Source organism: Anser brachyrhynchus, assembly GCF_964034855.1.
Source record: "Anser brachyrhynchus genome assembly, chromosome: 1".
Classification (NCBI taxonomy): domain Eukaryota; kingdom Metazoa; phylum Chordata; class Aves; order Anseriformes; family Anatidae; genus Anser; species Anser brachyrhynchus.
In genome coordinates, this window is record NC_137694.1 from 49,785,234 (window position 1) to 49,799,144 (window position 13,911).

General features: G+C 37.7%; 1 protein-coding gene and 1 long non-coding RNA gene across 2 annotated transcripts in view; one reads left to right on the plus strand and one right to left on the minus strand.

The window, feature by feature from the left end:
• Window positions 1-13,911, plus strand: part of LOC308191980 — a 66,581-nt gene that overhangs the window by 37,226 nt on the left and 15,444 nt on the right. The gene's annotated exons all lie outside the window — the stretch shown is intronic.
• The window catches only part of LOC308191281 (uncharacterized protein), a 156,592-nt gene continuing 145,679 nt past the window's right edge, over window positions 2,999-13,911 (minus strand). The window contains exon 3 of the transcript XR_013947861.1: window positions 2,999-10,848. The gene's annotated coding sequence lies outside the window, so the exon portion shown is untranslated. The remainder of the gene's footprint in view (window positions 10,849-13,911) is intronic.

Sequence of the window (13,911 nt, forward strand, 5' to 3'; positions counted from 1 at the left end):
GCCAAAGATGTCATACTGTTCCCTTTAGTGACTACATACATGATTTTAAATAAGATGGATGACATAAAAGTCTGCCATGACAAAGTATTTGGTTTCTTGGGTAAAAGAATCATTCCGATGTTAATCTTCACATAGGGTAAAGAATGGCACTCTTGGTCATGTCTATGCCCACTTTTGCCAGGAACCATAAATGTCACATAAATGATGCACCATGTGAAAAGTCACTTGTGACAGTTCTGAAAGAATCTGCTTGGACGTAAAATGTATTTACCAGCATCTTACCCAGCCAAAAGATATTGATTCAAGGATCAAGAAAGGCAGATGCAGTGTTGCTGACATTTTTTTTAAAGGGTCATATGCAAAATATGTCTCTGAGGGGCTCAGAGAGAGTTTCTAAAATGTTTTTCTGATTACTATCTTCCCTACCAGTGGTATATACATTTTCTACTGCCTCATTTACTTACACTGTATACCTGAACTCTCAAAAAGTCTGCTTTAAACCAAACCTGTTTTGGTTGGTTCATACTGCAGAGCTCTTGGGTTTCCCAAGAGTGCCATTCCAAACAGATAAAGACAGAGAGCCTTGAGCATGAGAGGATACTCAGTGACTACTTTTCTTTCTCTTTTGAAGTAGTGTAAGCACATAGTAGCTTTGATGAATGTACATAGGTATAAACTGTGTATAAAAGACATTTCTAGACTTCAATAACTAGGTTTGAAGTTAGAGCACCTATTAATTTGTTCCAGAGGGCAACTGCTTTTGAACCACAGAATGCATTTATATCATCTCTACTATGAAGTGATAAGCTGTGTAAATTCAAAGTACAGTGGAAAGTCTTAACTTTATCCATGCTTAATAATACACAGCTCTTGCATAAATGCTTTGGAAAATACTGGTGACATTGTAAAAAATCAGAGGATAAAAAAAGAAAAAAAGCAGAAGTTTGAGAAAAATTCTGACTCTGGGACTGTATATGCCTATTTTTATTCTTCATGAATGCTTACTGAATTGCTGTGTGCCATATTCTCTGAGCCTGGTAAGAAGTCCAGTAGCTTTTCATATTTTATTATTCAGTGAACAAAGACATAGCAGGTTAGTTTAAAAAAATCACTATATTAGTAACCATCTATTACTAGGAATTAAACTACATTCCAAGTTAGCCTGAAGGTTCTCCAGGAGATGAATTAGCTATCACATTCTCTGTAGCTAAAAAGCCAAGAGTAACAAAACTAAGATAGGTAAGTCTACTGTCCACACTGTCGGAAGTGTAAACTGGCATGAACTGTTGTCTATAATTTCTTTTATTCCAGCTTCTTGAAAACAAGAGGCTAAAGCTAGATATGTTATATTCCCTGCCTTCAGGCTTACATGGTGAATGTTATGAAGTACTGCAATGAAATGGACAGAACAGCAACTACTTTGTAATTCTCTTTAAGGAATATAATTCAGGAGTAATTAAGGAATATTTAAGGAATAATGAAATTTAATAGCGGGTGAAGGGGGTTGCAAACAATACTTCTATGTCCAGCTAGTAAATATGGTTAAGGTCTGTGCTTAAAGTCAATATGGATGCAGTTTACACCACCAACAATATCAACCAACCAACCAATCAAAGAGTAGTACATACCAGCACTTATTTCAGTCAAATACCAGTTTCTTGCCTGACACAGTTCAAAGGTAGCTACACTCACATTAAGAGGGTTATACTGATTTATACTTGCACACAGTCTGGACTTAGATATCATGCACGGTGATGCAGTCATGATAGTTGCAACTGAGAGTCTGAGGAATAAAGAAAAGGCAAAATGGTTAACCAACAGGAATGGTTTGGGACCTACCATACACTTATTCAGTATTTCACTGCCAGAATGAAATTTATTTATACAGATGCATATTTTTAAAAGTAAACCCAGCCTGAGTTTAGATTGGAAGACTGGAAGAAAAAGAAATGGCAAGTGCTATGCTGATTCACCGTTTACTGCAATAAAATATAATAATATATCACAATTATAATAATATATCACTATTGTTACATTCATATTTTTAAGTATTCTATAACCAATCAAGCTAGATATTTAACTTTGTATTACCAACGAATTTCATGAGGTTTTCAATTCTTTGCATTGAATTTGCACTCCATATCTTACATGGAGTATTTTCTATATTTCTCTAATTGTATTCTTTCTTATTTATGATTCTTTCATGCAAACAGCTTTTTAAGTGTTCATCAGCTGCCTATTTTCCACTTGATGTCAATAATTCTTTATTCAGCCATTTATTATAATTATTTTCACTGCATCCAATGGGTGATGTCACTAAGACAAGAGTTATAATTGCAGGTGGGAAATGTAAAGGAGATCAAAAAGCTTTCAAGTAACAAAAATTCTCTATTTATGCAAGTGTTCTAAGAAACAAAGAAGGCAATAAGAAACAAAATAGGATTCAAATAGGAGCAAAATTATGTCTAAACATACGAATCTTCAAAGTTTAACATGGATTGTCAGCAGTTCTTTCAGAAAATCACATTCCTGAAATTGCAACTGTAGAACCATTCACCAGCTATACATGAATAAATATTTCTCTTTATCAAATCAGATTTATGGGATATTTTGCATTCTGGCAGATTATAATATATTTGCATATAATAGTTCTAATTTAGAATGCTTGAGTTATAAATAGATGGGAAATGCGGCATAAATTAAAACTGATATGAAAGACTGATATGTTTTCCTTATAAGCTGTAGATTGCTTACATGTCTAAGAGAAACCAAGCTACTCCACAGCTGAGGTTCTCTGAGGTAAGGATGCATTTGTTTTTTAAGGCAGTCCCAGTGCTCTTGAATTGTGAGATGTGCTATCCAAATTCCTCTCCATGTTAACTGTTACTGACCTTCAGCTGCAGAAAGCAACAAGTAGGGTGACTTAATTTGGCACCTGTTCAGGGGATTTCTATATAACCGAAGCCAAAAGCAATCCATATTTAGGTGGCCTGGCCTGTTCTCAGCACATACTGTATTTTATGTTGGATTTCCTTAGGAGATTGTAAGGGCAATGCTCTACTGGAATTCCTAAGTGTTACCTTTCACTTTTTCAAATGCCAAATGTGAGGTTGTTTTTACCTACATTTTTTCTGTCGTAAGAGTGGCATCCATAGGAGAGATTCCTCTAGTGCAGTAATTGCCATGCATTTTACAAAAAAAAAAAAAAATCCTCGTAGGAATACGCATTACTTGGGAACTAGAAAGGAAGGAAAAATATTCATCAAGTGAAACTACTCTTGAAGTGCAGATCTGACACTATCGGGTATGCATGTTCTATGGAATTTTCTTCCCATTTATTGAGGATAATCACAGGAAAAGAGCGTGGGTGGGTTGGCTCACATATAAAAAGGCATCTCTCAGCTAAAGGAAAAACAACATTTTAAAGCATAGGGTTTTGAAACAACCCATAAAACACAGGACAAAGCCAGAGTCTGTTCTCACACTAGTTTGTGTTGAAATTATTCCTCCAGTCTCAGTGACCAAGATAAATACTTTTTCAATTTCAGATTCTGGAGTTCTAGTACTCTATGTATTTTATTTTAACTTTTTTTTTTTATTATTATTTCCTAATAATTTAGAAATAATGATTATACATACATGTAATGGTTTTAAATTGTCCAGAATTAAAAAATAGCCATGAAGAGCTAAACAAAATTTACTTCACTCATTATAAAATAAAAAAAGTGACATCCCAAAGCTTCAGATACAATTCTTATATCAGTAGTCTTTTACCAAGATGCATCAAATTTTTTCATGAAGATACAATCTACTAGCTTTAATGACTATAATATGTAACAGTAGAGGTGATGAAAACACCTTTATTTCTTTTCAGTTTCGCAGCTGTATGCAGCCTGTAACAATCTGCATAAAAGAAAAGGTAGGCATGATCTTCAGAGAAATGAAAGGACATAGTTTTGAAGCTTATTCCCCTACCCTACCCCCATAGCATTTTTACATTAGAGTGAAATATTCTTGAGCCAGCTGGTTGTTTTGTTCACATTGGCTTTCATTGCCTAATCTAGTGAATTCATTATAGCTCCCTGCCTGAGGGCTCAATTTTCAGCTGTGCTGAGCATGACCTATATCAGCTGTGGGAAAAACGAGGCAAAGGTTTTGCACTGGCTTCACACCTCCCTGCATCCACAGGAAACTGTGGGGACTGAGTCTCAGTGCAAGCTGAGGCAGATATGGCTGTGTTACGTTGCCTTGCATAGGTTTCAGAGTTTGCACTGTTAGTGGGAAGTTTGCATGCCTTAACACAAATCTTGTGATGGAGTGTTTGTTGCGCGGTAGAAGTTTCCTGAAAGTGACGTTGGCTTTACATCTGGGCAGGACTCTTCCAGACCAGGGAATCCTTAATGTATTCTTGCTGGGAAATGCTGCAGGTCTGCTCTTGCAGCCTAGAGACTTTTCTAGAATCAGAATTTGGAGCTGGATACATTGTTTCTGAGGTAACCAGTCTCTAATGTCGCTGCAACAAGTATTATAATTTTGTTCCTTGGTTACATGCTAGAGATATGCTATTACAGAGAAGCTCTGTGGCAAATGGATTTTATTTGCTCATGTGCTACAAAAGGACAAACAGTTCTGTGTTTTTAAAGCTTTTTGGATGAGATTAAGTGGTTGTGGAGACTGAGCTGTGTCCATTTTGTCCTCGCTAGCAAGTGGGTGGTTGCCTCCCACACTCACGTCACTGCCACATTTGGCAGCAATAACACTTTGGCAGCAATAATTTATCTAAGAGGTCCTAACACTGCAGTCTCACTTCTCCCTTTAAAAAAAAAAATAATAATAATCTGCTGGTAGTTTATCTCTTTGCTTTCAGTTCACTGAGCAATGGTCTATGGTCAGTACTCACACACGTGCACAAACACACACATGTGCCCATCTCCTATGCACTGCAAGAAAACTAACTAAAACTTACAAATCAACCAGATAGAATGGTCCCAGACAAGTAAGAACAAGCAAGATGAAAACATCATAAAGACCCCATGCTGGCACAGCACACTCTGACTCATACTTTCCAGTTATAAATGTCATCCATTAGGTTAAAAAAAAAATAATAATAAAAATCAGTCTCCATTCTGGGTTGTGTTTTTTTTTATTGCTTGCTTTAATAGCTCTGCTCTTCATCAGCTCCAGTGTTCGGCAGCTGATCCCTCTTGCCTTGGCTAAGGACATGTGATAGTTTTGCTGAATAGCTGCAAACATGCACTCTGCTGGGTACTAATAGCTGGCACATTAGGCTGTTTGGCGAACTGTGGCAGCCAAACAGAAATGCTTTCAACAGACTGATTTCAGTAAAGAAGTGGAGTGTTGGCTTTTTTGTTGTTGGTGGTGGTGGTTTTTATTTTATTTTATTTTATTTTATTTTATTTTATTTTATTTTATTTTATTTTATTTTATTTTTTATTTTATTTTTTCTCCCCACACTGCTTGGTGCCAGAGTTCTTAAAATAGTTCCCTCAGAGTTTTCTTGTTACCCATTTTGGAGCCCAGATGTAGGAAGCAAGCCAGCACAGCTGGTAGAGTCTGAGTGTCTCACAGATAGGGAAGGTTTGCATGGCTTTCACTTTATCCCTATTATTATTGTTATTGATGTTATTATTATTGGAAGTCAAGAAATAATGTCTAGGCTTGCAAATATGAAAGGTCTACCGATGAAGACATTTCCCTCCTGTCTTCATCAACAGGCCACTGCACTTTGTTATCTTCAGCACTTTCCTCATTCTTTCCCCTCATCAGGAATGTGGATTTAATCAGTTGTTCCATTCTGAGCTCACACTGATACCTGTGCTGAGTTACTGGAAGTGATGCACAGTGATGCTGTGATGTGAGCTCACTCCCACAGCAGGCTGGGTATAAAACCAGCAGACTCCTTATACTTAGGAGTATATGTTAGATTTCTAATATATTTCTGCAAATAAAAGAATATATAGAGTGGTATCATACTTCCTCTCAGCAAGTTCAATTGTACACAACAAACTGAAAAGACATGATATGTCACCCAGTAGAGTTTCCTTATTGTCATCTAGTAAATGCTGGTCTGACCAGCCTTGGATACACAGTAACTTTCTTCCCCTAAGGAAGCAAAGCCGACCTCTGGAAGCCTATTCATTTCTGACTTTTTTTTCCCTGTTAGAGATTCACTGTCACCTCAGTACCATAGCATGAGGATGTTTCCTCATGCAACATGTGATAACTCCTACCAGCTTTGAGATACTTATAATTGCACAGTTCCTACAGGGTGGTTTTTGAAAAAAGCCCAGTCTGGGGTATTACTGTTATAGACTGCAGAACTCCATGTTCCTAGTACATCTGTGAAAGCATTTGGGGGAACAGTGATATGGGTGGAAGCAACTCTGATTCATTCTGTCTTCATATGAAAACAGAGGGAACAGTTGGCCTCTCCAAACTGGAATGATACAGATACAGAGATCTGAATATGCAAAAATAGCATAGCAATTTCTAGGAGAAAACTAAACATGTCTCAGAAATGTATTGGAAAACAGTGCATTAAGGTCCACAGGGAAACTTCTGAAAGGTGTAAAGGGCAACCAGGCAGTCAAATTACAGTAAAAGCCAGTAAGAGTCAGGTATTTAATCCCTGTTTATGCCTCTGGACATCTGTTGTCTTCAACAACTTGCTCTAGCAGGAAGTGTGTCCCTTACCATAAGCAAGCTCTGACTACAGCATTTGTGAAGGAATGTCAGAGACTTCTGAAGGAGATGAACAATCAATTTCTGCACTGATTTAGGGCTTTGACAAAGTATCTCTGGCAGATGTTCCCTCATGGGAATATCAGCATTCAGCATCTTAGCTGATAGCAGTAAAAGTGGTCTTGCATGAAGATGCAGGTCTGTGAGTGGAAGCAGCTGACACATACATGTTCTTTTTTACCAGCACAGTTACAGGAACAGTAGCCTCCAGTAAGCAAACAGCTGAGAAAGTATTTCCTTAAACAGTTTCTGCTGTTTGCACAGAGGATATGAATACAAGTCCTTATACTCTGTACTAATTCTTGCCTGTTACTGTGTTCAAGCTTATGCCTATCTCTCTTCTCTCTCATTGTGTCAGCAGCTAGCTGCTGATGTTGGTTCTGAAGTTCACAGTAATTATATATAAGCAACACATGACTGAGAGCTTTAGATTAGCTCAGGCTTTTTTACTTGCAGAGTTTTGTTACTGCATATCTCCTTTTCTAGGGAAGGATTAGCACCTGAGACTGGAGTTTTGAAGGTGTCTGCTGAGTCCTGGTGCTAGCTTCACCAGTTGCTTGCAGGAGGTATATGTTTCTATCTCCTCGAAGGGCTCCTTGGAGGCTTTAACCTATTCAGGGTTGGAGATTTTGTTGTATTCCTAAAGTGATATTTATGGTATCCAGCATCAGTCACTTAGAATTGTCTCACCTAAGCTTCTGTTTAGGCTCTCTGTAATAAATGGAGAGGGATAAACACCTTCACATGTCAGTTCTTCACATCATAAGTCTGAAGTATAAGATAGCAGATGATATTCCATGCAACATTAATAGAGAGGGCTCTGGTGGCTACCTAAAATTGAACGTTAAAGCTCACATGACTAAATCTATATGAGGTAAACCTTATTTCTTCTGTAATTCTTCTGTCATGAGTGAGCCCACCAGAGCTACCATACTGAAGCCTCTATATACCTTCTTCCCTAATGATTTTCTGCAAAGATCCTCATTAGCTCAATTACCCATAAATCTACCCATAAGAAAAAAGATCTCGTAATAGATAACAGATGCACTGAAGAGTTGCGTCTTGTGATCAATGAACACAAAATCCCAGCTTCATTAGAGCCAGCCCACACAGTCACATTTTTTATTGCTCATATGTAATGATCAGCAATTATTTGGAAAAAAAAAAAAAAGTAAATTATTGCCACAATTTTAACATAATCTTATAAAGCAAAACAAAACAAATAAGATAAAATAAAATAAATAAAACAAAATAAAATAAAATAAAATAAAATAAAAAATCAACATGATTTACAATGTCTGAAACACCTGGGAGAAGTGGCCTGGATTATCCCTATCTACTTGCAGATTTCCATACTTTCGATGTTCTTAATCAGACCTCTTGTGTTTTCATCTTCCACTTTATTGCCTCTGCTATACCTGCTCCAAATGCCACACATCAGCCTTACTAGTCTAGTCTAAGTTTTACTTTCACAATATCTTTAAATAGAATGGGCCTGTTTTTCACTCATGAAATTTAGTTTCCAGTTTACTCCTAAGTTTAGGTAAAAGCTCCGTGATAGCCTTTGGGCTCATATGATATTATTTCTGTTCTGTCTGTTTAGATGTGCTCATTTTTATGGCACAAGTTTCTCTTCCTGTTGGCAAGTTACCGTTAAATATTTGTAATTGTTCTATAAATCCTTATGTGCCCTTTGTGTAATGATCCTCTCTTGTCCCCAAATGGCATTTCCTGTACAATCACATTTACTTAAGCAGTGAAACTCCTCCACTACTACCATTTCACTTGCCCCACTGTTTGCAGGTGAAAAAAATTAGGACACATCTACACAGATAGGTACAGACAATTACATATCCATTTCACCCAAACACCAAACTGAATACCATGTAGTTCAAGTTGTTTTGTCCTGTTAAGATTAAAATGTTTACTGGACTGGGAGTGGACTGAGCATGCAACTGTCTGGATCTATTCAACTGATCACAGTATTTGCATAGCCAAAATCAGAAGTGAACTGTGGTTTATTCAGAAGTATTCACAAATATTTTGTATACAATATTCATCATAATGAATAAACAGAATAATTCTGAAGATTTGTAGGATTATTTTTTTCTGGTCCTCTGACTCATTTTGCAAGTGCTGAAGTTATCTAAAGTGAAATCTTCCTCTATGAGGAAGCCCATAGCTTGTGAGACGTGAATGAAGCACTCTGTCAGTCCAATTGTAATATTTGGGTGCAAAGCACTAGGTTGTTTGCTTGCAGAGGTAACTTACAATCACTGTAAATTATTCTCAGCCAGGTGATGGGAAAGAAAAATTTATGTAGTTTTACTCAGTCTCACAAAGAACAGTAATAAAAGAAAATAATAAGTACTTCACAGTACTCATTTGATCAGATAAACTGGCAAAACATCTTCATGGTACGATCTGTTAACTCCCCGTAATATTAAAAGTTATCTAAGTGTAAAGACATTGCATTATAATAAAGTCCATCTCTCTCTCTCTCTTTTTTTTTTTTTTTTCCTTCTTCTATTCTTCCATTTCAGCTATATTTCTTGCAGCTTTTATATCTTGGTATCAAAAGCATTTGCTGAGACTGGTCAAGTCACACTTACAAGATGTCAAATTTTGATGCTAATTATAAGAGACTTTTAGCTTTCAACCTTCCCAGAGATAGCATTCCACAACAGAAACAGGTGCTTAAGTTAACCATGTGACTGACAAAGGTCTACTTCATTTTCACTGGTTAAGAGCAGCAATTTAAAAGCCACGTGAAAATTAAGAAGCAATAGTGGCGATTGTGGAGCATCAAGGCAATGCTCTTTGCAGTTCAATGAGAAGGGCCAGCTATATGTTGCACAAGCACATTTCCCAGAATATCTTGGCAGACTGTTCCCATGCAGCACGTTATGTTAGATTAATTTAAAGATACAAAAAGCATGGCTAACTTTAACAAGATCTGCATCCAACAATGTGACAAGAAATATGATTCCAGAGAATGGTAAAGTGAAAAATGTCCAGAAGATGAGGCACTTGGCTGCAATGGCTACTTACTTAATTAGCAATATCCCTGAACTAATAAAATCACCATACTATGAATCATCTTGCCCCAGTTCATTCAACAGAGGTGTCAATTATTCGATCAGTTGACATTTGTACATTTTTTTCCTCTACTCATGTGGTTTCTTTGTTGTTGCTTTTCTGTTGTTGTTGTTTTGTTTTGTTTGGGGATGTTTGGTGTTTTTGTTGTTGTTTTTGTTGCTGGTTTTTGGTTTTTGGCCTGGGCAGCCACAGCTCTCAGTCAAATCTTTGTCTCACATGAATTAGAATACAGGATCTTCTTGGCTCCCAGTCAGCTGCATTGTTTTCATTTAATAAAAAACATCAGTGGAAAAATTCACCACTACACAAAAGCAAATAACTTGAAGCACTTTAACAATTGTGTATTAGTGCTGGCATGCTTCAAAAATAACTGCTGAACATTGCTGAGAGGACTGCAGGACTATATAATTATTTATGACAAGCTTTCAGCTTTTTTTCTTCTCCTAAGTGGTCAGTGTTAGTTGAAGGCCAAACTAATACTGTGAAAACAAAGGAAGAAAAGCAGTAGGATACTTTTTACAAGACTACTGTCCTCCATCTTCATTGACCCATGAGTGACAATGCTAAGCATCTACTGTGGGAGAACCACTGTTCAAAGGTGCTTGGACTTCAGATTTCATAATCTGAAATCCATGGCTGTAAATAGAAAGAATGAAGAACCATGAATAGAAATGAGTAGGAAACAGTTTATTCCCATTCCAGGAATACATTCAAGTTGAGAAACAGTTTTCCATTCCATATTGGGATGAAATTGAGACCTTTCAACTTTTTCAAGAAAAAATAGAGCAAGCGAAAGCTGTAGCTTCCACCCTCCTCCTGTTGCTCCCCTTCTGATCCTCCAAAAGAGCCAAGAAATTCGGTTGCCAGTCTCCAAGGAAAAGAAGGCAGTTCAGAAGCCTGATTTCACCAGTCTGATCCATTCACATGACTGTTCTCAGTACTTGACAATCCTGTCATGCATTGCAGAAAAGTGTCCCAACCTGCAGGCTAATTTAGATAAAATTTATTATTTATACTTAAAATGGCCCACCCTAGAGCACAGATGCATTTCCAACAATCTTTTTTTTCTGATGTTGACGTATTCCCACTAAATATCTCAGAGCACATTGACTCAATTTCGGTACTCACCCCCAGCCTCTCTCTGCTGCAGGGTTGAGCAGAACTCACTGATTGTTTCAGCAGCCACTGCCACTAATAGGACCCTGATACACTTCCACATCTCACAGAAATTTGCATTGTACCTTTACTGTAGGAATTCTTCCACAAAACTGAATGAAAAATGTGCAGATAACCTGTAGTAATACTCATACAAAGACAGCTTTCTGGAGTACACCTAGGAAACTTGTTCTTATACTAAGAGTGTCCTCATTAACAGTATCCACAAGCAGTAATTCAAAGAGTAGTGTCCTGCTTGTTCCTCTATCTAAATATCGGCATTATATTTTGCTTGTATATTACTATCTTTGCTCAATTTCACTGGACTATGTGCATGTCTAAAATTCAGCTTCTCCATAACTATTTGCAATGCTGTGGCCGTTGTTTGTCATGTCTTATTCATGCTGGAAAATCAGGAAGCTTGTAGAAATTGAAGTTTTTAATAATGTGCTAGCCCTTGTATTTTGTGATCAATAATAATAAAAAGATTCTTTGGAAGCATTTGAAAGATAGTCACCCTACATAATCATAGCCATTCTGTCACTTGCTGGGTCTTTTGTGACACAAAAATTAACACCAAAGTTATCAGATACTGTCAATTCAGGGAAAGTGAAGGTTGGAATAAAATTCCATCCCACATTTTTAATTTTCCAGACTGAACGAAGGGATCAATACACCTGTGGCTTTGGTATACAGGTTTATAAGGATCTTCATTTTACAAGAAGACACCAGTAAGAGTTTGAGGAAAATAACAAAAACTGGTAATGGCACACTATCAGTTGCATTTGTACATGTTTGTGTGTTGCTGGAAGAAGTTAAACTATTGCAATGCTCAGTGAAATATGCTGTGAATGCAACTGGGTGAATCATTACTTTATCCCTGTTGTGTTTCTGGTGAAGCTTCTGAAACATTTCAGCCCAGGCAGTAAAAACAGCATGAATCTGAATTAATAAATTATTTTGTTTTGATGGGAAAGCTGTATATGTGACTGAAGTAAACTGGAGCATCTGCTATATCTACAAAGTTGGACAAAAGAAACCTCTTCCACTTCCTCCACGCCTTGCAGACAGAGAAGAAATGGACAAATACAAGATGAAGTTCAGTACTTGAAAAAGGTTTCAGGTACCCATAGATCCTTATCCAACAAGATTGCTAGATGTGCTTTGCTGCTTAATTCCTATTGACTTTTCATTGAGTGTCCTTAAATTCTGCTCCATTAGCATAGAATTTCATATTTTGCAGAAAGGCAGAGCCTGCCCTGAGGAAAGCATTTTTATAGCTCATATTGCCTGATGTTAGATTTGCTATAAGCTATGTTTCAGAGGAGGCTGGGAGTGGGAGGAATGCACTGTAAATATGAGGGTCCTGCATTCAGCTGCAATGAGTTTTGCCTCTGGGGTAGTAAAGTCAGAAATGTTGAGTAGCCCTTCCTATTTAGAGAATGAATCATAGAATGTTTTGGGTTGGAAGGGACCTTAAATATCATCTAACTCCAGCCCCTGCCATAAGGGGTGAAGTGCATTTAGTTGTTTATACTTCACTTGGTAGTTGCCAGGGAGCTAGGAAAAGAATCCCGATCAAAAACCTGTTGAGTTCTTGGTGTCTGATGGCATGTGGATGATAGGAGCCAGGCATCTCTGTGGCTGTAACAATGATATAAGACATGATGACCAAGGATAGGTCTGCCACTAAGAAACATGCTTGAAACCCTTTCTCCCCGTTTATGTTAAAATGCAGATACAAGTAGTCATAATAGCAATCTGGAATGGAGGAGCTGCCAAAAGCCTTACAAGTCTCTTAAGACTTGCAGAAGATTTCTACAGAGAACAGGAATGGTTCTTATTGAGGTCATCAGTTTTGCTTGGCTGTTTCTATATCTGGTCAGACCAGAAGATGAAACAGGAATGCACAAAGGAACATTATACTGCTGTGTCTTCCAAGAGATCTGAACTGCAGAGGATTGTGCCTAGCAAAGACATCATTGGTGACAGTTTCTAGGAATTGAGAGCTTCCAGCTTCTCTCCTGGGCTTTCTCACACTATGACAACTAGTGGAAGAGCTGTCAGAGGACACACAGACATTTGAGTAGTCTCCTAGGACATGTAATCCCAAAATGCTTCAGGTTCTACATTAAGTGCCAAAACTTTTGGAAATCAAGATTGTTATGCTTATAGTACAATGACACTGTTAAGGCAGTAAATATAGACTGGAACTGAAAACTATCTGTCCACAGCCATATTAAGGACATCTGTGTAATTAATTCTTCAGCTAGTTTTTGTTCCAGAGAAGGTTTAGGGCAACAGCCACTTCTCTATACTGTCACACACCTTGCCAGACTGTTTCCATATTTTCACTTACTTTCTAGAGTAGGGACAAACCATGATAGCTCAGCTCAGGTCAAATCAGACTGACTCTGACTCCTGATGTCTCGTTGTGGTGACTCTGTGTGCATAAGTACCTGTGCTCTCACCTTTTCTGTCCCTGCACAGTAACAGAGCAATGCAAGATGGTGTTGTTGTTTTCAGCTGTTCTGCACAGTAGAGGGCAGAAAGGGAGCATGGGCTTCACTTGCTTCTCTCTGCACTAGGAAGCCCAGATGGCCAGCTGGGTATGCAGATAACACCTTATTTCATAAAGAAGCATCTCAGCTACAGTTGTTTGTATGCTGGAGTACTTAGAGATGAATCCTTCCCAGATTCTTTCCTGGGAAAAGAGGTCTCAACACTGTTTCCCATCTGGGCCTCTGACCGACTTCCACAATAGTCCAGTGTGATTAATCAGTATTGCTCTGGCAGCTGGGGGGAACACACATTATACTCTTTCCAAACAATATCAAATATTGTATTAATTGTGTAAATGGTAGTTTCCATTCTTGAGCATGTTTGAAGAGCAAC